Source organism: Triticum aestivum, chromosome 2B, assembly GCF_018294505.1.
Source record: "Triticum aestivum cultivar Chinese Spring chromosome 2B, IWGSC CS RefSeq v2.1, whole genome shotgun sequence".
In the NCBI taxonomy this organism is placed as follows: Eukaryota; Viridiplantae; Streptophyta; class Magnoliopsida; order Poales; family Poaceae; genus Triticum; species Triticum aestivum.
In genome coordinates this window covers 762817594-762843652 of record NC_057798.1, presented here as the reverse complement: position 1 = coordinate 762843652, position 26059 = coordinate 762817594, and the positions used below count along the sequence as shown (strand labels likewise).

The 26059-nt window shown below is 38.3% G+C and overlaps 1 long non-coding RNA gene across 7 annotated transcripts; it reads right to left on the bottom strand.

Moving 5' to 3' along the window:
- Positions 1-366: 366 nt before the first annotated feature.
- LOC123047239 (uncharacterized) lies at positions 367-17314 on the bottom strand. 7 transcript variants are annotated; one of them, XR_006422853.1, is made up of 12 exons: positions 16992-17313; positions 16837-16906; positions 15623-15693; positions 15218-15297; positions 4722-14453; positions 4531-4637; positions 4316-4424; positions 3412-3680; positions 2746-2875; positions 2299-2594; positions 701-913; positions 367-602 (listed from the first exon to the last, which is right to left on the bottom strand). It is a non-coding gene; the product is annotated as an uncharacterized lncRNA (long non-coding RNA). The 7 variants fall into 7 exon arrangements; XR_006422851.1 differs by having other exon boundaries at positions 2299-2875; positions 3925-4424; positions 16992-17314; XR_006422850.1 differs by having other exon boundaries at positions 673-913; positions 2299-2875.
- Between the last annotated feature and the right edge of the window lie 8745 nt (positions 17315-26059).

Below are 26059 nucleotides of genomic sequence, written 5' to 3'. Positions count from 1 at the left end.
GCTCCTCATGGTGGTTTTTATAGGAGATGCCGATGCTGGCATCGGCAACCGTACGTGCCGGCCGTCGCTAGCAAGCTGCGTCGTACTACGTACGAGCGCGCGCGTGGTTTGTGGACTAGTCGTGGGCGGAAACCGGGTGCCTAGCTAGCTTGGCGCCCCAGGTTGCTGTCGGACGCCAGCCGAGGCTGTGAATTGCGGCGTGCCACGACTTGTGTGCTGAACCTGCTCTGTTTTCTCTGTATGCCTCTCTGCTTGCTTTGCTGAGTTACTCTGTGTAATTCTGAACTTTCTTCCTCTCTTGATAAAGATCGTGGCCTTTGGCCTTTTGTCCGGAAACTAGTCACATAAGCACATGAACAAGGAGGGTGATGTAAACTCATAGCCGAAATTTTCATCATTGTCATCATCATGGTATCTTTACAACCGATCATGTGGGGATTGTCACATAACATAAGCATAAGCTGCAACGAACTCAACACCCCCAACTAATAGTACTCCTAATTTGGGCCCCAGCAGCTGAGGTACATGACCGTCCTCAGCCCCTCCTCAGCCTTCTCCGCTCGCCGCCTCTCCGGCGATGTCAGGTCTCTGGCATGGGATGCCTGTCAAAACCAACATATTATTAAGTGGGATACTACGTGGGTTTAGTGGGATACCCACTACTAAACGTACATTCATCTATTCCAACATAATATAATACTGAAGCATCTTTTTTGTGAAGATGATACTGAAACATCGACTCATTACACAACACGATGGTAGTATTGGATGGATCCCATGGATGGATGGTAGTACACTAAATCTCCTCTCTTCCATTTCTATAGATTTCCTCTCCATTGCTGGTACAGGACGGATCATGTGCTGCCATGCACCTTCCTCTACCTTCAGACTGCTGGCCCAATGATGCCTGTGCCTGGAGAACGCACAAAAAGCTCACTGTACTTGTTACTATTTGTTACTCCCTCTTTTTCGGTTTATAGGGCTTATCTCAAAATTTTAGTTTTTCCATTTTATAAGGCTCAATTTGGTTGTTCCCCATCACATGTTCAGATTCCAAGGTGCATTAAATCATTGCATGCAAGTATTAAGAGAAAATTGACCAATGCATGTACTTTATGCATGCATGCATTGCAATTAATACATTGGTAAACATAATTTTTTGAGGAAAACAAGAGCATTAATTGAGTGCTTTTACAAACTACAAAAAGTATTTCACCACTCACCATCTATCTTGGTTGGTGAGATTTTTGAATTGAGCCCTATAAACTGGAAAGGAGGGAGTAACAAATACTTCATTCCCTCGATGAAATCAGGTCACATAAAAACGGATTTATTGAATTACCAACAAGAAACTCATGTCATTGGGAAAATTTCAGAAAACATGGGGCAATGCGATCCAACTCTTGCCAGCATGGAGCAGGAACATGGAAAAATAGCAGACTCCAAAAAAATACTCTGATGACCGGCATGAAGTATGGATCTTCTACTAGATGTGGGCGAAAAATTAACTACTTCCTCCGTTCGGAATTACTTATCGCTAATATGGATGTAGTACGGACACAGTTGCAAGCAAACATCATGGACGACGCTGCCATGATTAACCAGAAAACGTACGAACTTTCTCAAGATTATTAGCAGAAAATACACAAGTTTACTGGGAGCGTAAAAATATTTCCCCAAATTCTTATTTAAGTCACAGTGCACAAGTATAGCACACACAAAAATAAGCTACATTGATATAGCAGTTACCCAGTATTAATAGACACAAATTATAAAGGTAGCAGATTGGCTGCCTCTAGATTTCAGTGGGCTAGCTACACTGCTTGCATTCAGAAACTGAGAATACAGTCTCTGCAGCATAATTATATATCTGAATTCTGAATGTGAATATTAAAATGCTCCACGGAAACAGAAACAATAGCTCAGGCGACAGTGCAACTGCTTATCATCCCAGGACAGTTACAATTACTGATATAATTCTTAGTTTTTTAGCGTGATATAATTCTCAGTTACCATCACTATTCCAAGTTCTCAAGGAACAATTCCTTTCAGTCTTTTGCTGCAAATCAAATCAAATCACTTGTTTGACATGCCCGCAACTGCTAATGCATTTTTTTTACAACATTTTACTTGGGACCAAAACAGATTTTTCAACATAAGTTTCAGGTAAGTTGCCTTCCTTTCCCTTACTTAATCTGGTACATTTGCATGCCTAAAAGTAATATATCGACAAACCAATGCTTTGAGGCGATTAAAGTATCCGCAAGATATATAGTAATGTGAAACAATCTTCATTACCTCATAATCCAAGTTACTGTCAAAACAACTCTAGTCACAAGGAAGAAGAAACATCCACTGCTATTGCTGTCAGGTGTCGGTTATTACGTGGCAACGAGTGATGCCCTGGCTTGCTTTAACCAGACTCTTCAAGGCGTCACCATCCCAGAACTGGCTCAAGCAATAGCTGAGGTTTGACAAGGTCCAGAACAACTGATTTGCTCTCAGTCACAAAACTGACTGACGGAGATATATAACCAAACAATGACCGACATAGTAAACTTAATCTAGCAACAGAAATCTGCAAGTGCTCCAATCTTAAGAAGAGGAGTAACCAGATGAACATAACACATTAAACTTCAACAAAGAAGCTCAAATCATAAAGAATCAACGAGGCAAGGGTGATAACACCAAGCAAAACATCCACTTGACGATAACGATTCAGTTTGACAAGTGATAACCACTGACCACGATAGGTTTTTTTCTTCTCGCAAACATAACCACTGACCCAAGTTGTTCACCGGCAGGTCAAAATGATGGACTTTTCACCATGCCACGCCTTGTTCTTCTCCAAAATTTTAGCATGTCATGCCAAATCCTTAAAGGAACAACAGAACTAACAGTTCAGTATATGAGACTGTGTGCAAGAAAGAAACAACAGATTGTGCAAGAAACTACAGAATACAGTTCAGTAGAGACACACTGGCTCACAGACAAAAATGGACTATACTACCAGAATGTGCCAAAAACAACAGAACCAACAATTCGGCACTGAAACTATCCCAGGTAAAGAAATAATCATTGGTAAAATGTGCAAGAAAAAAAAGAACCAACAATAATAAATTTGTATGTACAGTGCAGTGTGAGTTGGAAAGATTAAATTTTGTATGACATGCATTTTAATATTCGCATTCATCAGAATTGAAATGTCCAAGGAGAGACAATTAGCCACTCATGGAAAGGTATAAATCTGCTTGATCAGGAATTACAGAATTGTGCACTCAAATTCAGCTACTCCTTGGACATTTGAACTGAATCAGCGACAATTAATATGGATTGGAGGGAGTACTTAATTTTGATTTTGGATAAGAATCACAAGGTTACATTTGAAGATACAAATGGTAGGAGACAAACCTGAGGTGATAGCTGAGGAGCTTCATTCGGCTGGGTCCCAATGGCTGCAAGTCAGCAAGGAACTCATGCTCTGGGAGATTCGCTGGCAAATTCACCATTTGGTGACCTCCATGCTGTGGCGGAATGGATATGCATCTCATCTCCTTGACTTGAGGGTTATCCCGTGGAATCAGCCCATACAGGAAACCTACAACCTGTGTCCGTAGATCTGCTATGCATATCAAATTCTTCAATATATTCTTTGGCATGATGTAAGTATAGCCAGTCTCCTGTACACAGAATATACACACAGTCAGTAGCCATTTGACCATTGTTATTTGGCAATTTTATGGGTAAATCAAAGAACATAAATTGCTCCTCTGTGCAGTAGACACTTTTGTCCTGCCCATACACTTGTGTGGATGACCAGCAGATTATAATGCATTTTCATTCAAGTCTTCCAAGTTGTGATACTGCGCAGTATGCCATAATTGCAAGAAAACTAGAGCTAAAAGCAAAACAAAGGGAACAAACCTTCAGAAATAGTTGGTTGACCAGTTCTTGGATTAAAAATAAAGATAGGTACCACCCGAGCCGGATTAGATCCTTGGATGCTGCTGCGGTTGACCCGCCTTCATTTTTTCTTTTTCAGGGCTTGTTGAGCTGTGCCCTCAGCAGAACCTATTTGTACTCTATGTTGTGCGACTGTGTGTGTGTGTGTGTGCGGGTGAACTTATGTTGTACCGTTTGGCTGTGGTGGTTTGCTTTATCTATAAAGCAGGGCGAAAGCCTTTTTCGGTAAATAAAGATAGGACCATTGATTGGTTTGGCCGTTAGGTTACCCACAGTTTTGTGAATCGTAACTCGATAGACATTTGTGTCATCAACAAACCATATGATTTGATTGCTGAATATCTCTCCGTACCGTAGTTCTGTGAAGACATATGGCTCGGTGGGCGGTGGGTTCAGATGAATAGAACTGAAGACCGTTTCCTATTCTCTCTCTCCCTCAGCACATACAGAGCAGGATTTGACTGTCAAAAGAGAAAATAAACAAGCATGTCATTTACTGTATTAAATAAGATATTTTTTTACTACAACAGAGATATCTAGATTTGTTACAGTTAGCATGGTTATTACCTTCATGATCTTATTCATTGCTTGCTGAAGGAGGGGCTTTGACCCGGGGAACCAATTACCAAAATCAGAGTGCAAATTATAAGCTAGATCAAGTCCAATCATCACCCCTGCAAGAAATATTAATCAACATTAAGCACAGAAGACTCCGACATGGCAAGAAATTGACAGTCAATGGACACTCAAAATCATACCAGTCAGAGAACGGTAGATGGACAAATTATCTGTCACGTAGTCCATAAATTTTGCTCTTGCGTAAAGTTCTATGTCGTGTGAATTGTAATCTCCCCATCTTGGTTGCACATCAATCCAGTGCTTGTTACTGGATTTCTGATCGAAGACATCCTTTGACGCAGAAACTAAGCTTGGTTTGGACATCTGCCACCTATGTGCAGCAAAAAGGACATCTGCACATGAACTGTTCATGTTGCAACTCTTCCTTGGATGTATTGTCTCCTTCTGTACTGTCTCAATCTCCAGCGCATCCAACTCCTGACCCATAACTTGGCAAAGATCCATAGCAACACTTTCATGAACCTTGTGCCAAAGATGTGCACGGGAAAGAGTTGGGTAAATAGCAACTGCTTCTTTAGGTGTCACGTATGGCAGCATATCCATTGAAACTAGGTGTAGACCTAAAATCTCAAAAATCTTTGACTATATCCTCAAAATCACAGGGACGTAACTAAATCCACTAAAAACTCATAAACAATTGTCAAATTTGTTTTAAGATGATAATCACCTAACTAAATCAAAGTTCTTTCAACATCAATTAATGATATGTTTGTCCACCAACATAATAGTAGGCATGCTCATACTAGACCAAAAATCTTATAATCCACCAAACATCTTTGACTATCTCCACAAGACAACAATTACCTAACTGAATCCAGCTAAAATCTCATAATCTATCGTGAAATTGGGTTCAAGATCATAATCACCTAACTAAATCCAAATTGCTCAAAAATTAATTAAAAATCTGTGTATCCACCAATAAAATAATCAAATCTTATAATCCACCAAACTTTGACTATCTCCTCAAGATGACAATCAACTAATTAAATCGATCAAAAACTCATAATCCATCATCAAATTTGCTTCAAGAGCGGAATCACCTAACTAAATCCAAATTATTTCAAGATTAATTGAAAATATGTTTATCCATCAATATAATAGTAGTCGTGCTCATACTAGACACAAAATCTCATAATCCACCAAACACCTTTGACTATCTCCTCAAAATCACAATCACTTAAGTAGATCCACCAAAAAGTCATAATCCATCGTTTAACTGAATCCATATTGTTTCAAGATTAACGAATGATATGTTTATATCACCAATATAATATAGCCATGCTCATACTAGACTTAAATCTCATAATCCACCTAAGAACTTTAACCATCTCCTCAAGATCACAATCTACAAACTAAATCCACCAAAAACTCATAATCCGTCATCAAATTTGCTTCAAGATCACAATCACATAAGTAAATCCAAATTCTTCCAAAATGAATTGAAGATATGTTAATCTACCAATATAAAAGTAGGCATGCCCATACTATACCTAAAATCACATAATACAGCAAACATCTTTGACCATCTCCAGAAGACCACAATTACCTAACTAAATCCATCTAAAATCTCATAATCCACCGTGAAATTGGTTCAAGATCACAATCACCTAACTAAAGCAAAATTGCTCCAAGATTAGTTAAAGATCTGTTTATCCACCAATAGAATAATAGTCGTGCTCACTTACTAGCCTAAAATCTCATAATCCACCAAACATCTTTGACTATCTGCTCAATAACACAATCACCCAACTAAATCCACCTAGAATCTTATTATCCATCGTGAAATTTAGTTGAAGATCACAATCACCTATAAAAATTTAAATTATTCCTGGATTAACTAAATATTTGTTTTGTTTATCCAATAATATAATAATCATCATGCTCATCTATTAACCCAAAAAACTCACAATCCACCTAATATCTTCTCAAGATTATAATCACCTACCTAAATCAACCTAAAATTTTGTAATTCATCTGCATTTTTGTTCAAGATCACAAGCACCTAACTAAATATAAAGTGTTGCAAAATTGCTTGAAGATTTGTCTATTCAATAATATAATAATCACCATATTCACCTAATAGGCCTAGAATCTCATAATCTACCGAACATCTTTAACTATCTTCTCAAGATCACAATCACCTAACTAACTCCAGAGTGTTCCTAGATTAATTGAAGATCTGTATATCCACCAATATAATAATCACCATTCTCACGTACTAGACCTAAAATCTCACAATCCGTCGAACATTTTTGAATATCTCCTCAAGATCGCAGCCTAATTAAATCCATCAAAACTCATAATCCATCGTCAAATTTGTTTCAGGAAAAAAATCACATGACTAAATCCTAATTATTCCAAGATTAATTGAAAATATGTTATACACCAATATAATAGTCACGCTCATACTAGACCTAAAATCTCATAATCCACACAACATCTTTGACTATCTCCTAAAGATCACAATCACCTAAGTAGATCCACCAAAAACTAATAATCCATCGTCAAATTTGCTACAAGATGACAATCGCCTAACTAAATCCATATTGTTCCAAGATTAACGGAAGATATGTTAATCAACCAATATAATATAGCCATGCTCATACTAGACTTAAAATCTCATAATCCACGGAGCATCTTGAACTATATCCTCAAGATCACAATCTCCGAACTAAATCCACCAAAAACACATCATTCACCGAACATCTTCGACTATCTTCTCAAAACCACAATGACCTAACTAAATCCACTAAAAACTCATAAACCATCATCAATTTTGTTTCAAGATGATAATCACCTACCTAAATCCAAGTTGTTCCAAGATTAATTGAAGATATGTTTATCCACCAACATAAAAGTAATCATGCTCATACTAACCCTAAAACCTCATAATCCACTGAACATCTTTGACTATCTCCACAAAATCACAGGGACGAAACTAAATCCACTAAAAACTCATAAACCATCGTCAAATTTGTTTCAAGATGATAATCACCTAACTAAATCAAAGTTCTTTCAACATCAATTAATGATATGTTTATCCACCAATATAATAGTAGTCATGCTCATACTAGACCCAAAATTTCATAATCCACCGAACATCTTTGAGTATCTCCACATTATCTCAATCACCTAAGTAGATCCACCAAAAACTCATAATCCATCATCAAATTTGCATCAAGGTGACAATCACTAACTAAATCCAAATTGTTCTAAAATTAACAAAAGATATGTTTATCCACCAATATAATATAGCCATGCTGATAATAGACTTAGAATCTCATAATCCACCGAACACCTTTTAACTATCTCCTAAAGATCACAATCACCAAACTAAATCGACCACAAACTCATAATCCACCAAACAACTTCGACTATCTCTTAACTAAATCCAAAGTGTTCCAAAATTAAAAGGAAATCTGTTTATCCACCAACATAATCACCATTCACATGTACTAGACCTCAAATCCCATAATCCACCGAACACTTTGACGATTTCCTCAAAATCACAACCACGTACTTAAATCCATCAAAAACTCATAATCCATCGTCCAATTTGCTTCAAGATCACAATCACCTAACTAAATCCAAAAAATTTAAGATTAATTAAAAAATATGTTTATAACAAATAGTAGTAGCCATGCTTATACTAGTCCTAAAACCTCATAATCCACCGAATCTTTGTCTATCTATTCAAGATCACAATCACCTAATTAAATCCATCAAAATCTCATAATCCATCATCAAATTTGCTTCAAGATGAAAATCACCTAAATAAATCCAAATTCTTCCAAGATTAATTGAAGATATGATTATTTGTTCATATAATTGTAGACATGCTTATACTATGTCTAAAATCTCATAATCCATGGAACATCTTTGGCTATCTTCTCAATATGACAATCACCTAACTAAATCCAGGCTAAGATATCATAATCCATCATGAATTTTGATTTAAAAATCACAATCACCTAACTAAACCCAAAGTGTTCCAAGATTAATTGAAGATATGTTTATCCACCAATATAATCGTCACCATTCTCACGTACTAGACCTAAAATCTCATAATCCACCTTACATTTTTTAATATCTCCTCAAGATCACAATCACCTAATTAAATCCATCGAAAACTCATAATCCATCGTCAAATTTGCTTCAAGATTAAAATCACATACTAAATCCAAATTATTTCAAGATTAATTGAAAATATGTGTATCCACCAATATAATAGTAGTCATGCTCATACTAGACCTAAAATCTCATAATCCATCAAACATCTTTGACTATCTCCTCAAGATAGCAATCACCTAAGTAGATCCACCAAAAACTCATAATCCATCGCCAAATTTGCTTCAAGATGACAATCACCTAACTAAATCCAGATTGTTCCAAGATTAACGGAAGATATGTTTATCAACCAATATAGCCAAGCTCATACTATACTTAAAATCCCATAATCCACCTTTGTCTTGGTCCTCTTTGCTACTTCCATGAGATCTTCTTGCTCATGCTGCTCTTACTGATGAGCGCACTATTGAGACTTCTATGAAGTCAACATACACCTTTGTGTCCACCTTCTTTCCCTGCCAGTTTGGATGGGCATCCTTTGCCTTGCTGCGGGTTGCTATGGGTGCTGTCTCAATCCCACATCCCGTGTTCCCTTGTTGTGCGACACCATAACCGCACGCTCGAGCACCACCAATGGTGAGCACGAGCTCGGACAGTCGACGCGTACCTGGATTATGCACGGGATGAGCCGAGGACAAGGCGCTACCTAAAGCCGGGGCCAAGGGCGCACAGTAGGAGAACCTAGGGTGCTTAATCAAGTGCATGACCCACAACCTGCAAACAGGAGAAGAACACCAATCCGGATCGGCAAGGTACGGAAAGTGCACATGCACATGGGATGCTGGATCAAGTCCCTCTGCTGCCTCCACCGCCAGTCTCTGCCTCTGTTGCCTTTTCTACCAATTATTTTCAGCAGCGGCATCATCGCCTTGGGTCACTTGATCTCTCATCCTTAGTATGACGTGGTCTTCTTGGATCCATCTCTGACGATGTCTCTAAACCATCAAGGTTGTCGGCTATGTAAACATGTCCAAATACCTTATACTCATAGCGAGGCAGTGTCTCAACGTCTTTCCGACCTTGTTCACTCTGATGTCGGGGGTCCATCTCCCTTTGACTCGAAAGGAGGTCATCACTAGTGACTTCTCTCGACACACTTGGATATACTTTATTTCTTCTTGTAGTGAGGTCTTATCTATAAGGTTTTGCTGCCATGGTTCATACTTAGTTCTCTACGCGTATTCGTGTGTTCCAAGATTAACAAAACATATGTTTATCCACCAATATTATAGAGCCATGCTCATGCTAGACTTAAAATCTCATAATCCACTAAAGATCTTTAACTATCTCCTCAAGATCGCAATCTACAAACTAAATCCACCAAAAACTCATAATCCACCGTCAAATTTGCTTCAAGATCACAATCACATAACTAGATCCAAATTATTCCAAGATTAATCGAACATATGTTAACCTACCAATATAAACGTAGGCATGCCCATACTATACCTAAAATCACATATACACCAAACATCTTTGACCATCTCCTCAAGACCACAATTACCAAACTAAATCCAACTAAATTACCTAACTAAATTAAAATTGCTCCCAGATTAGTTAAAGATCTGTTTATCAACCAATACAATTATAGTTATGCTCACTTATTACCCTATCTTAAAATCCACCGAACATCTTTAACTGTCTGCTCAATAGCACAATCACCTAGCTAAATCCACCTAAAATCTCATTAATTCACCGACAAATTTACTTCAAGATCACAATCACGTAGCTAAATCCAATGTGTTTCAAAATTACTTGAAGATATGTATATCCACCAATATAATGATCACCATGCTCACGTACTAGACCTAAAATATCATAATCCACCGAACACTATCACCTAACTAAATCCGAAGTTGAAGATATGTTTATCAACCAATATAATATAGCCATGCTCATACTACACTTAAAATTCTCATAATCCACCGAACATTTTTAACTATCTCCTCAGGATCACAATCACCAAACTAACTCCACTGAAAACTAATATTCCACCGAACATCTTTGACTATCTTCTCAAAACCACAATGTCCTAACTAAATTCACTAAAAACTCATAAACCATCATCAAATTTGCTTGAAGATGATAATCACCTAACTAAATCCAAGTTGTTCCAAGAGTAATTAAAAATATGTTTATCCACCAACATAATAGTAATTATGCTCATACAAACCCTAAAAGCTCATAATCCACCGAACATCTTTGACTATCGCCTTAAAATCAAAGTGACCCAACTAAAATCCACTGAACGCTCATAAACCATAGTCAAATTCGTTTCAAGGTGATAATCACCTAACTAAATCAAATTTCTTTCGAGATTAATTAAAGATATGTTTATCCACCAACATAATAATAGTCATGCTCATACTAGATCAAAAATCTCATAATCCACCAAACATATTTGACTATCTCCTCAAGATCAAAACCAACTAACTAAATCCACCGGCAAATTTGCTTCAAGATCACAATCACTAACTAAATCCAATTTATTTCAAGATTAATCGAAAATATGTTATCCACCAATATAATAGTAGTCATGTTTATACTAGACCTAAAATTTCATAATGCACCGAACATCTCTGAATATCTCCTAAAGATCCCAATCACCTAAGTAGATCCACCAAAAACTCATAATCCATCATAAAATTTGCTTCAAGATGACAATCACCTAACTAAATTCAAATTGTTCCAAGAATAACGAAAGATATGTTTATCCACCAATATAATATACCATGCTCATACTAGACATAAAGTCTCATAAACCACCAAAGATCTTTAACTATTATCACCTCAGGATCACAATAACCAAACTAAATCCACCAAACATCTTTGACTATCTCTTAAATAAATCCAAAGTGTTTCAAAATTAATTAAAAATATGTTTATCCACCAATATAATCACCATTCTCACAAATCTCATAATCCACAACATTCTTTGAATATCTCCTCAAAATCATAAACACGTAACTAAATCTATCAAAAACTCTTCATCCATCATCAAATTTGCTTCAAGATCACAATCACCTAACTAAATCCAAAAGAATTCAAGATTAATTGAAAATATGTTTATCAACCAATATAGTAGTAGTCATCATGCTGGTACTAAACCAAAAACCTCATAATCCTTCGAACATCTTTGTCTATCTACTCACGATTAGAATCACCTAACTAAATTCATCAAAACCTCATAATCCATCATCAAATTTGCTTCAAGAAGACAATCACCTAAATAAATCCAAAATGTTCCAAGATTAACTCAAAATATGGTTATTTATTCATAAAATAGTAGACATGCTCATACTATATCTAAAATCTCATAATTGATGGAACATCTTTGACTATCTTCTCAAGATGATAATCACCTAACTAAATCCAGGCTAAGATATCATAATCCATTGTGAAATTTGGTTCAAAATCACAATCACCTAACTAATTTGAAGTGTTCCAAGATTATTTGAAGATCTGTTTATCCATCAATATAATAATCGTCATTCTGACATACTAGACCTAAAATCTCATAATCCACCTAACATTTTTACTATCTCCTCAAGATCACAAGCACCTAATTAAATCCATCAAAATTCATAGTCCATCATCGAATTTGCTTCAACATCAAAATCACATAAATAAATCCAAATTAATCCAGGATTAATTGAAAATATGTTTATCCACCAAATAGTAGTCATGCTCATACTAGACCTAAAATCTCATAATCCACCGAACATCTTTGACTATCTCCTCAAGATTACAATCACCCTAGTAGAGCCACCAAAAACTCATAACCCGTTGTCAAATTTGCTTCAAGATTTCAATCACCTAACTAAATCCAAATTGTTCCAGGATTAATGAAAGATATGTTTATCAACCAATATAATATAGCCATGCTCATACTAGACTTAAAATCTCATAATCCACCAAACATCTTTAACTGTATTCTCACGATCACAATCACCTAACTAAATCCAGGGTAAGATATCATAGACTTAAAATCTCATAATCCACCAAACATCTTTGACTGTATTCTCAAGATCACAATCACCTAACTAAATCCAGGCTAAGATATCATAATCCACCATGAAATTCGGTCGAAAATCACAATCACCTAACTAAATTTATATTGCTCCAATATTAATAAAAGATATATGTATCCACAAATAGAATAATCATCATGCTCACCGACTAGCCCAAAAATCTCATAATCCACCAAACATCTTTGACTATCTTCTCAAGAGCACATCATGTAACTAAATCCACCTAAAATCTCATAATGCTCCGTAAAATTTGGTTCAAGATCACTATCACTTAACTAAATACATTATTGTAATATTAATTGAAGATTCGTTATTCAACAATTTAATAATCATCATGCTCACATACTAGACTAAAATCCCATAAATCACCATGAAATTTAGTTAAAGATCGTAATCACCTTACTAAAGCCAAATTGTTTACAGATTAATCAAATATATGTTTATTAAACAATATAATAATCATCATGCTCACCTACTAGCTCTAAAATCTCATAATGCACCGAACATTTTTAACTATCTCCTTAAGATCACAATCACATAACTAAATCCACATAAAATCTCATAATCCACCGTGAAATTTGCTTCAAGATCACAATCACCAAACTAAATCCAAATTGTTTCAATATTAATTAAAGATATGTTTATCCATTTATAAAATAATCATCATGCTCACCTACTAGCCCTAAAATCTCATAATCCACCGTACATCTTTGACTTCTATCTCCCCAATACCACTTCTACATCACCATCAAACTACCTCATCTTCTAACTGATGAAAACCATTTCAATATGGCACCACCCAACTTGGTGCATATTGGGGGCTTAAGGATGTAACATGATTGACTCACAAAATCACAATTTCATGTAGGGCTTCATTCCAATCAAAAGTTGTTGGTGCTTAATGGGTCCTCTTGCAATTCCATAAGTTAAGTACATCGATATAAGTCCATGCTATCACATCCTTGATAACTAGGTTGGGTTTCCTAGGATAGGTTTGGTTTAGAGAAAGGCTTAAGCTTGAGAGAGGAGAAACTCTGACTAAGTTGCACTTTGTACAATTAAAGATGCAGGCCTTTGCATCTTGAAGGTATCTTGGTGCTAGGTCTACGCGACTTGAACAATCGAACAAAACTTTTCTCAAGAATGATGCAACTATAGAGTCCACCTGATGGTACATAGTCCCCCATGATTGATATTTTTCCACTCTCGTCACGGTGTACAAGGTATCCACCTAGTGAGGGCTCTACACTAAACAGACCAAGGTACTAAGTTCAGCCTCGTCCCATATTGGGGTAATGTGCTACAATTATTCCCCAGTCCTAGGATTTATATGACTTGCATGGCTAAGCACTATTAAACTTGCGCCTATGACCCACATTTATTTGTGACAAGTGGGTATGTATTCCTCCGGTTAGAAACGAGGGGTATTAAGAATGTCAAAGGGGGTGTCAATATCAAGCACATAGAGCATAGCTAAACCCTAGCTAATTTACTTAGCATAGCAATACTAGTAAACAATACTTTATGCATGCAAAATAATCTTAAGTGTGTAATGCAAATATGGGTTCAACATGATCAAAGTAGGTTGCTTGCCTTGCTCAATAAAGTCTTGAATGCTTCTTTGAAGGGATAGTGTTCATGATGATTACTTCTTGAAACAAACCACTTGATAATCTCTCAATGGCTGGTGGGCTAAAAAGGGGATGTGAAACATACTTGTAAGAAATCAGAGCTAAACAAGTTAACACAGAATAACAGAATGAAACATATGACTCAAATTCGAGTTCGACGATTGCATCTCAGGAACAGAAATTGCAGCAAGGCGGCATAATTATTCCAAACTCTATTTAAGGTTTGCACTTTGGGTTCACATTTCCAAGACGCGAATCTAATGCCACAAATGAGTTCAAACCAAATTTTGCACATCATCAACGATTTGGTAATAGTCACCACTGAATTCTTTTCCCTGCTATTTTGCTAAGTTACTGTATCCATCCAGATTTGTAGTTTAGATTCGACATACAATGTTTGACTGTAACAGCACAGTGCACACTTTCTGAATTGCTTGCACGAATTGGTGTAGACTCTGGTTCCATCAAACTCTCAGTTCCATGGAACAAGTCTGTAACCTATGTTTTTAAGGCGGTAAGGCGATCTAAGGCGCTGGGGGGGGGGGGGGCGCCTTATCGCCTAGGCGACGCCTAAGCGCCTAAGGCGGACGCCTAAGCGCCTAAGGCGGGCATATTTGTAAGGCGCTGGCGGGGCGCCTTATCGCCTAAGCGTCGCCTAAGCGTCCAAGGCGGGACGCCTTAAAAACATTGTCTGTAACTAGGCATATAGTGCGGTGATGGGCCTTTCCCATAGCAAAGCGGGTTCAGTAGCTAATCTAGCATACTCCTTTGGCAATAGTTCCTAGTACTAGACAAATTATGGAATGGGCATAAAAAACAGTGTACCTAAACAGCAGGTGTACAACATGCATAGACTTCTCTTGCTCTTTCTTGATGCAGCAGCTCATCTCCCTTGGCAATAGTTCCTAATTTAATTGTGATAGTCTTATTAGGATATTCATATTCAGAAGCAAAGATTGTCAAAAGGTAGCTACTTTTGGTATGCAACAGATGTTGTAATTTACTTTCTCAGTTGTCAAACATGAATGTGGAACACTTCAGCATGTTTCCAAGTTTAAACTATATTGCAAGTCATATGACTTGCATCCACACCTTGTTAAATAAAATTAACTAACTATATATATTTAGTTTCTGCGTTTAATCATTGTAATGAATCATGGCTCAACTGCCCCTCTGTGAGATGGTCAATCTTAGAATTATGTTTCCTACAACTTAAATGGGATAACTTACCTGCTGTACCAATCATATCATCCATCATAACAGACACTTTTCCTCTTAACATCTCCAATCAGATTCATTACCTGCAATAAATGCACATGACAAGTTGTGCTTGTTTAATCTGACAGAACTGATCACATAAAAGTATGGAAAAATAAAACTAGCATGCACCATGTGAAACAGCACATCTACATATGCAATATACATTTCCAGCAGATTGACTAGCAGTGGATAAACCGTAACCAACTACAAAAGAGCCTTGATGAGTATTCTCTTACTATGCATCCTAGTTAGCTGCTCATATACCCCACTGTGGACAAGAATGTAAAACAAGTTAAGCCGTTCTTCCACTCGCGCCAATTCATCCAGCTATAATACTACTTGCCTCGGCAACGTTGTGTACATGCCTTCTTTTGTCTACAATTGTTAGAGGTGCATCTGCTTTTTGGCAAAAGCGCGTGCTCTGGGAACACCTCCAACATCAGGCGACACCACCACCAAGTCATTCGAACAAATTGTCTTGCTGGCGAGGTTTTCAAGAATCACCGGCTTGACAGATAATGAGGCAAAGACAGAAACAGTTATGAATGATAGATATCACATGCCAGTTTTGAAGTACTTGATCAACTGAAGCAACGGTGTTCAGGAAGGAATAAGACTAGGATTACCCACAGACATGATTTAATTTTGTGGATTTTTTCACTCCGTGCACTATGCTGGACGCAGACGGAAATTTTTCACTGGAGAAGCATTGTGTAGGTTTCAGACTTCCTCACCAAATAGTTTGCCTGAATGCAAACGCTTCATGTCTGTTCAACTAGGATTAGTCACAGCTACAATCAGATTGTGTTCGACTAGTATTACTCACAGCTAGAATCAAGACCTAAGACCGCACAGCAGACCTCCACATGGGAGGTTGAAGAGGGAGAAAAGCAACCACATAAGGTCAGCCATGACTTGGGATAGCTTTCCTCTGATGCTTGTGATTGAAGGGGAGGACATCACCGGAGAAAAAGAGAAAAGATGTCAAGAGGAAGGAGAAAAGGCATGCATCATCTCAATACCATCCCGCTCAGGTCGGCTAGTGGAGGAAAGTGAAACGCCTAAAGAGGATATCCGCCGGACAGAACAAATGTTGGTGCACGGATCCGGCAAGAAAAGAAGAAGAAAGGGGATTTGGCTCTGATTTTCGCATTGCAGGGAGAAGTGAAGATGAGGGGGCTTACTTCTCAGCGTAGTGGAGCAAGTACGCGGGCTTCTTCACCTCAAACGACTACGCCTCCAGTTCATGACCGCCTGCGTCGCAAGCACACGCAATTCAGTCACCGGAATCCGCCGCGTCAGATGAGAGGAGAGGAGAAGAGGAGAACCCTAGACGTACCTGCGTCGAGAGGTGGGCGACGTCGATGCCCAGAGAGATGAGGGCGAGAAGGTGCTTGGGCGCGTCGAACTTGCCGCCGTCGAAGTGGGAGTCGAGGAGCGCCGGTACGGCGGCATCGTCCGGGTCGTCGTAGAGGTGCGCGTCCGCCCCACCACCCGCGGCGTTGCCGCGCCGCTGGCCCGCATCCCAAATATCCCAAACAGGCTCCCTCCTCGAACGCGGCGGCGAGGCTGCGCGGAGCGGATCTCGGCGGCCGCCGCGTTTCGCCGGGTAGAAGCAGAAGAGAGACGAGGTCCGTGTCCGTCTCGTCTAGGGCCGAATTTGACGTATAACCTGGGCCGTCCACGAGAGAGGCTGGGTAGTATTTTCTGTGGGCCTGATCCACATATATCCATCCGGGCGGCGGCCTGCTAGTAGTGGGGTAAGCTGTACCTGGAAACTTTAGCCCCACATCGCGAGTTTCATTAATTCAAAAAATGATTAAAGAAATATAAAGGTAATAAGAAAATAAGAAAACATTAAAAAATCACAGTTTTTTAAAACATTCTTTCTAAAATCATCGATCTTTCTATAAAAAGTTGAAAGGTAGCTGCGATATAGTTTTAAATGTATCTTCTCTGGACTAATATAGTTTTAAGTGAGCTTCCGCTTTGATATGAAATTGCATGATTTATTTGTGCTCTTTTATAATGTATACATTTACAAGGAAAATGATGATATTAAAACTAAATTATTTTGTTCTTCAGTGAGTTAAAAACACATCCCAACTTTATCAAAAGGCAAAAGAACTTTCCTATGATTGTAATTATGATTATGCCCATGAGAAATCAAAATAAGCATCTTTTAGCTCCGGTTTGTTTAGTTTATGTCTTGTGGATCAACCATGGCCAGTATATTTCATGCCCCAGGATAATGTTTTAGGCTATGCAGTACTCAAATAACTACACATTATCTTTTCATCTAATGAACATGGGGATATTTTGTACCGAGTAGATCAACTTGTCTTTCATCGAGAAAAACAAACGGATATTCTGTACCAAGTAGATCAACTTGTCTTTTCATCTAAATGAACAAGCGATATTTGGTACCCAATAGATCAACTTGTCTTTTCATCTAAATGAACAAGTGGATATTTTGTATCCAGTAGATCAACTTGCATATGTACACAAGGTTTTTGGCAACACATCAATTGGTATGATTTTTAACTAACCAATTGGTTGTTCCAGTATTTGTTCCCTCTTATTTAGGTTTTTTCGGTACCTCCCATAGTTCTACCTTGTAAAAAGTAAGAGCATTTACTACCAGGTCATAGAAGTTAGTAGATAGTCAATGGCTATAAAAAAATTGTGGTTGAGGACTGAATGGCTATATTTGCTTATTTCTGCCATCATGCCGGGATATTTTCCTCCCTATGTTCAAACCATGCATGGTATTGGTGAGACAGTGGATATTTTGTTAAGTAGTATGTATACATGTGGATGGCATAGAACTGATGTACGTTCTTCTGATTTGCAGTTTATTATTTGTTACATCTATTACCGGTGGCATACTATCCAGTGTGTTGTTTGTCAAGTCTTTAAAATTTACCTTTACTATTAATCAACACTTCTGCTTCGGTACAACCCTCAACACATCAATGGAGAAGATCTCTCCATACCTCTTCATAATAAGGGTAGGATGGTCTTTTCTAAAAAAATAGACAATTCCCCGTGCATTACAACGGGAATTGGTTGATGAAAATTTGAATTTATAACATAACAATCAAAATTTAAAATACATAGGACTTATTGTATTTGATCATGTGTAGTTGTAATAATATTTATTGAATATGAGTAGAATAATTAGATGGACATTTTTTCACATGTATGGTTGATGTAGTGGTGGGTCTTTTCTCATGCATTATTGCATGTAGAGGTGGGCCTTATACTATTTATAATTGCATGGTGAGTAAGTTAATGGGGATGACTCTCTTAGTCATATATAGGATACATCCACATTCAGGCTGGCAATGGGGATTACCCAGGTGGGTATTGGACTCCCATCCCCGTCCCCGCGACAGCCACCCCATGCCCATCTCCGTCCCCGCCCATGGGGAACAAAATTTTCCCATCCCCGTTGGGTTTTTCATCCCCACTAGATCATGGATGGTGCGCGCTGCTGTGGCCGTCTGTTTGTAATATTGAATATTAGTGTTCAAAGAAAATATTGAATAATTGCTGGAACACAACGATTGGTGTACTCGACGTATCTACCACAACCCGGATAATGATCCCCCTGGTGTAGTCCTAGTTCTTGTTTAGTCCATGCTATCAACACTTGGTTTCATTGTTTTAGGAAATCAAGTGCACACGTTTCTCCCAGTAATTTTGAATCTTCTCGAATGAGAAGCACACCATTTCTTGCATGTTGCATGTCTTAGAAGCATAAAAATAATATATGTTAAAACATGCACACAAAGTAGACACGAGTAAGATAAACCACATTTTTGGTGATGAAGACACAAACACATTTGAACTTAAAAGCAATGGAGGAAGCTGGAACATGGTATTAAAAGAAAAGGGTAAATCAGCAACAAAGTTATCTAATCATTATGACCACCTACAGATAAATTTTACTAACCCTTATTGAAAACACTTGGTATATTGTAAGTTCAGGCCTTCCTCGTACTTTAACTCATGTGCATAGTTTGGTTACACTGATTTTTCATAACACAAACCTAAGCAAACAGAGTACTATTATGCACTAAGTAATTAGAATTATAGAAAATAATATTTATTAACTTGCCCCAAGGTGAGTATGCAAATTTATCTCTTCCCTCCACTCCTTTTAGCACAAAGTGTTGCTCATCATGGGTCCTGTAGTGGAGACCTCAATTTCACATCTCACCGTATAAGTATGAGATTTTATTTTCAGAGAAATAACAAAGAAACATCTAATGCAGAAACACAAGATATGTTAATCCGACAATATGCTAGAACTTGAGTGTTTTTTACTAACATGGAGTACTTGAATTATAAGCATGTGGATCTCTCTATACCGTGGATCTCCACATTGCTCCTCTTATCATATAACATATACAAATTATATGTATGCAGAATTGAGTACTCTAAAATCAAGGTAAAAATAGTTAAGTACTTTGTTAGTAATTCTCATAAGATTTTGATGTGACCAGCACTGCGTCGGTTAGCACCCCCCTAGGTGTGGGCACTATGACAAGACCAAACACAAAAAAATCCATATGCAACAAGGCTTCACATCTTTAAGAATAGTGATTCTGCTTACCTATGTACCTAGGAACTGCCCATCTTTCTCAGCCATGTGGTGGTCGATCCATGTTCATAGAAATCTTTGTAAGAAGGCCAAATCTTTCAGCCATGCGATGATACAATTTTTAAAAAATCATATATGGATAAGAAACCTTGATATCAGAATGAGACAATCCAGAAAAAAAAGTATATGAAGATAAAGGGAACTATGAATCAGCAAAACCCAAAAAGTTCCTGCGTCAAATAAGCTGCGAAGATCCTCTCATTCTCTTGTAAACCAAGTTTCAATGTCATCCTTTGCTACCAGATCCTCGCTGATCACCAATCAGAACCGCAAGTAGCTCACCTGAATAAATCCATTGCTAGAGAATTGATACAAAAGGATCAATACCAAGTTCATTGAGGCGTTCACACAAACACAAACTTGCAATAAAATAATGGGAAGATCATCACTGAATATGAGGAATTAACACAAACATATAACACAGTGCGATGGAGATGATCAAAAAATGGGGAGAAAACCTCAATTTATAGATTGCCTGCTGCAAACAAAATATATAATCAGCAACTTTTCCATAGCAATCAATCAAAATTACAAAATGGTTACGCAGAATTTTCAACACAAATCTAATTAGGAGTCTCGTTTACAAACATCCATAAACATGGACTACCATCAATAACAAGATCTGAGCAAACACAAATGCAGATTGGGGAAGGGGAGTGGGGGCTTCTAGTGTTGTTAGCAGCACATGGAGAGAAAAACAAAGGCATTGATCGATTTTTGACTAAAGGATCCTCGCGATAGTTGGAGCTCGGGATTTGAACTTGGTTGCTGATGCAACTTGTAGCACAATTTGCGGGAAAAACCAACCTTCATTTATGTCTAAATAAGTGACAGCCGAGGGATGTGGTCGCCGGGGGGCACGCGCTGATAACCCGCAAGTTTACGGGATAGTTGTAGCCTCTTTCGATAAGTAAGAGTGTCGAACCCAACGAGGAGCTAAAGGTAGAACAAATACTCTCTCAAGTCCTATCGGCCACTGATACGACTCTACGCACGCTTGACGTTCGCTTTACCTAGAACAATTATGAAACTAGAGGTACTTTGTAGGTGTTGTTGGATAGCTTTGCAAAATAATAAAGAACACGTAAATAAAAGCTAGGGGCTATTTAGGTAAAGATGCAATAAAGTAAATATGGCGAGTGTGGAAAAGTGGTGGTAGGAGTTGTGAAATTGTCCCTAAGCAATTGACTATGTTACTAGACCGATAATCATTATTGCAATTCTATTTGAGGGAGAGGCATCAGCTAACATACTTTCTCTACTTGGATCATATGCACTTATGATTGGAACTATTAGCAAGCAGTCCGCAACTACAAACGTTCATTAAGGTAAAACCCAACCATAGCATTAAAGCATCAAGTCCCCTTTATTCCATACGCAACAATCCCCTTACTCGGGTTTGTGTTTCAGTCACTCACGCAACCCACTATAAGCGAATCATGAACGCATTGCAACACCCTACATCGAGAATCCCTCACGCTTGCGTGACACGGAGGGCACCATAGGACAGCACCAATAATAAAACATGCAACTCAAATCAATCATAGCAATTCATCAATCACCGATAGGACAATAGAAATCTACTCACACATCATAGGATGGCAACACATCATTGGAAAATAATATGAAGCATAAGGCACCATGTTCAAGTAGAGGGTACAACGGGTTGCGGGAGAGTGGACCGCTGGATATAGATGGGGGAAGGTGATGGAGATGTTGGTGAAGATGGCGGAGGTGTTGGTGTAGATCGCGGTGATGATGATGGCCCCCGGCGTCGTTCTATAAATGATATAAGTGAAGCACATGATATAAGTGAAGCACATGAAGCATTCTATAAAGCCATACTCAAAAGATTTAAGTGAAGTGCAATGGGCATTCTATAAATCAACCAAGGACTGTCTCATACTAGCATGGTGCATAAAAGAAAAGGGAAAACTAAATGCAAAAGACGCTCCAAGACTGCACATATCGCATGAACGAAATGAATTCAAAAACATACCGATACTTGTTGAAGAAAGAGGGGATGCCTTCCGGGGCATCCCCAAGCTTAGGCGCTTGAGTATCCTTGAATATTTACTTGGGGTGCCTCGGGCATCCCCAAGCTTGAGCTCTTGCCTCTCTTCCTTTTTCTCATATCGAGACATCCTTGATTAGACACTACATCCACACAAAACTTCAACAGAAAACTCGGTAAGATCCGTTAGTATAATAAAGCAAATCACCACTCTAAGTACTGTTTCAAACCAATTCATATTTTGTTTTTGCATTGTGTCTACTGTAATATAACTTTTTCATGGCTTAATCCACTGATATAAATTGATAGATTCATCAAAACAAGCAAACCATGCATAAAAAACAGAATCTGTCAAAAACAGAACAATCTGTAGAAATCTGAACATCCACCATACTTCTGGTACCCCAAAAATTCTACCAAAATTAGGAAAACTAAACAAGTTGTACATCAAGACAGTGCAAAAGGAATAAGAACTATTTGGCATTTCAGTTAAAAATGTAAAATCGCGCACTACAGCCAAAGTTTATGTCCCGCACCGTACAAACCAACAAGCATTGTAAACATCCTAAAGGCAAACCTTGACACATTATTTTTATAATACAATGGAATTATACAAGGGGATAATTATTTTTGATGAAAAGTGTCTGTAATCAAGATTCACAAAGTTTCCGTGAGCATGAACAAAGTTCAAGGAGCTCTCCCACTTCAACAATGCTTGTCTTTCTCACTTTCACTTTCCTTTTTGAAAAGTTTTTAGGTTCCCCTCTTTATTTTTTTGTTTTTAAACTATATGAAAGCACTGAACAGAAATAAATGACTCTCTAAAACTTCCGGTTGTCTCCCTGGCAGCGCTTTCTTTAAAGCCATTAAGCTAGGCATATAGTGCTCAAGTAAATCATCCACCCGGATCCCAAGGTATATCAAAGCCAATTTTAATTAACAATGATTTGTAATTTAGTAGTGAGCACAAAGTAACATATATCATGCAACAACGAAGTCTAACTCTCTTCCTATGCATCGGCATGTCATAAAAGAACAATTCATGCACACCAAGTAAAGACCAATGCATAGTATAAACAGTTTCTTGCAATTCTATCATATTGGAAACATAAAGAGGCGGAGATGTAGTTCCTCTCTCATAATAATTGCAAGTAGGAGCAGCAAGCACATGCATATTATATCTATCAAAATCATCATGTGCAATGGTAAAAGGCAACCCATCAATATAATCCTTAATAAGCACAAACTTCTCAGATATAGTGTAGTTTGGAGAATTCAAAAAGATAATAGGACTATCATGCGTGGGTGCAATAGCAACAATTTCATGTTTAACATAAGGAACTATAGCAAGTTCATCTCCATAAGGATAATTCATATAGGCATCTTGGCCACAAGCATAGCAAGCATCATCAAAAAGGGATATTTCAAACAAATTCAAGGGATCATAGCAATCATCATAGCAATCATCCTTCGGTAAGCACGAAGGGGAATTAAATAATGTATGAGTTGGAGGGTTACTCTCATTAGAAGGTGGGAACGGGTAGCTAATCCGCTCTTCCTCCTTTTGTTCTTCGCTCTCCTCATCATCTTTTTCATCCAATGAGCTCACTGTTTCATCAATTTCTTCTTCCATAGCTTCCTGCAAAATATTAATCTCTTCTTGGACAGCGGGGACTTTCTCCATAAATGCATTAATATAGTAATTGTATTCATAATTTTCATAGCAATATCTAAGTATAGCAAGATTTTTAGGCCTATAAACACCATCATCATCAAAAGCTTCATACTTTTCAAACAAGGATTCAATTTCATAAGCAGCCTTAAAAGCAACAAATTCTTCTATTTGTTTAACATCATAGTAATCATATATACCATTAGCATAAGAAGCTAAGGTTTCATTATCATTAAATTTGCATGAAAAGGGAAGGTCTAGAGCCTTCATCCTAGAGCAACAAGTAATATCATATCTCAAGCATAGATCCCGGGCATACCAACGCAACATAATAAATTGATCCCATAATAGTTTCCCTTTTTGTGACGAGCGATAATCCCTAAAGTATTCATGTTGATCCAACGTGTCTCCCATTATAAAGTTGAATGGGGTTTTCTCAGGATTATCAAAGTAGTACATAATATCTTTCACATAATGAGAATCGAGGGTTTTAGGAGTTACCCCATCTCCATGAGTAGCAAGTACACATAATTTTTTTGGTATTTCGTGTTCTATATCCATAACTAAAGATAGAGAACAACTAAGAACAACAAATAAAAATTACTTAGTGATAAAGCAAACAAGCACACACGAGAATATTCACCCCACGCTATGACTCCCCGACAACGGCGCCAGAAAAAGGTCTTGATAACCCACAAGTATACGGGATAGTTGTAGCCTCTTTCGATAAGTAAGAGTGTCGAACCCAACGAGGAGCTAAAGGTAGAACAAATACTCTCTCAAGTCCTATCGGCCACTGATACGACTCTACGCACGCTTGACGTTCGCTTTACCTAGAACACGTAAATATGCTAGGGGTAATTTGTAGGTGTTGTTGGATAGCTTTGCAAAATCGTAAAGAACACGTAAATAAAAGCTAGGGGTTGTTTAGGTAAAGATGCAACAAAGTAAATATAGCGAGTGTGGAAAAGTGGTGGTAGGAGTTGTGAAATTGTCCCTAAGCAATTGACTACGTTACTAGACCGATAATCACTATTGCAATTCTATTTAAGGGAGAGACATAAGCTAACATACTTTCTCTACTTGGATCATATGCACTTATGATTGGAACTATTAGCAAGCAGTCCACAACTACCAACGTTCATTAAGGTAAAACCCAACCATAGCATTAAAGCATCAAGTCCCCTTTATCCCATACGCAACAATCCCCTTACTCGGGTTTGTGTTTCAGTCACTCACGCAACCCACTATAAGCGAATCATGAACGCATTGCAACACCCTACAGCGGGAATCCCTCACGCTTGCGCGACACGGAGGGCACCATAGGACAGCACCGATAATAAAACATGCAACTCAAACCGATCATAGCAATTCATCAATCATCGATAGGACAATAGAAATCTACTCACACATCATAGGATGGCAACACATCATTGGAAAATAATATGAAGCATAAGGCACCATGTTCAAGTAGAGGGTACAGCGGGTTGCAGGAGAGTGGACCGCTGGATATAGATGGGGGAAGGTGATGGAGATGTTGGTGAAGATGGCGGAGGTGTTGGTGTAGATCGTGGTGATGATGATGGCCCCCGGCGGCGTTCCGATGCCACCGGAAGCAAGGGGGAGAGAGCCCCCTTCTTCTTCTTCTTCTTCTTCTTCTTCTTCCTTGACCTCCTCCCTAGATGGGAGAAGGGTTTCCCCTCTGTTCCTTGGCTCCCATGGCTTAGGAGGGGCGAGAGCCCCTCCGAGATTGGATCTATCTCTCTGTTTCTGCGTTCTCAGATTCTACCCCTTCACCGTTTCTTTTATATATGGGGATCCGTAACTCCGATTGGGGTGAATCTTTCGCCTAGATTTTTCTCATAAAATTAGCTTTCTTGCGGCAAAAGAAGAGCGCCAACCGCCTTACGGGTGGCCTACGAGAGTCCAGGGCGCGCCCGGGGGGAGGACGCACCCCCTGTCTCGTGGCCACCCCGGACACCGTTTCGCGTTGATTCTTCCTCCGGAAAATCCCAAATATTCCAAAATAATTCTCCGTACGTTTTTATCCCG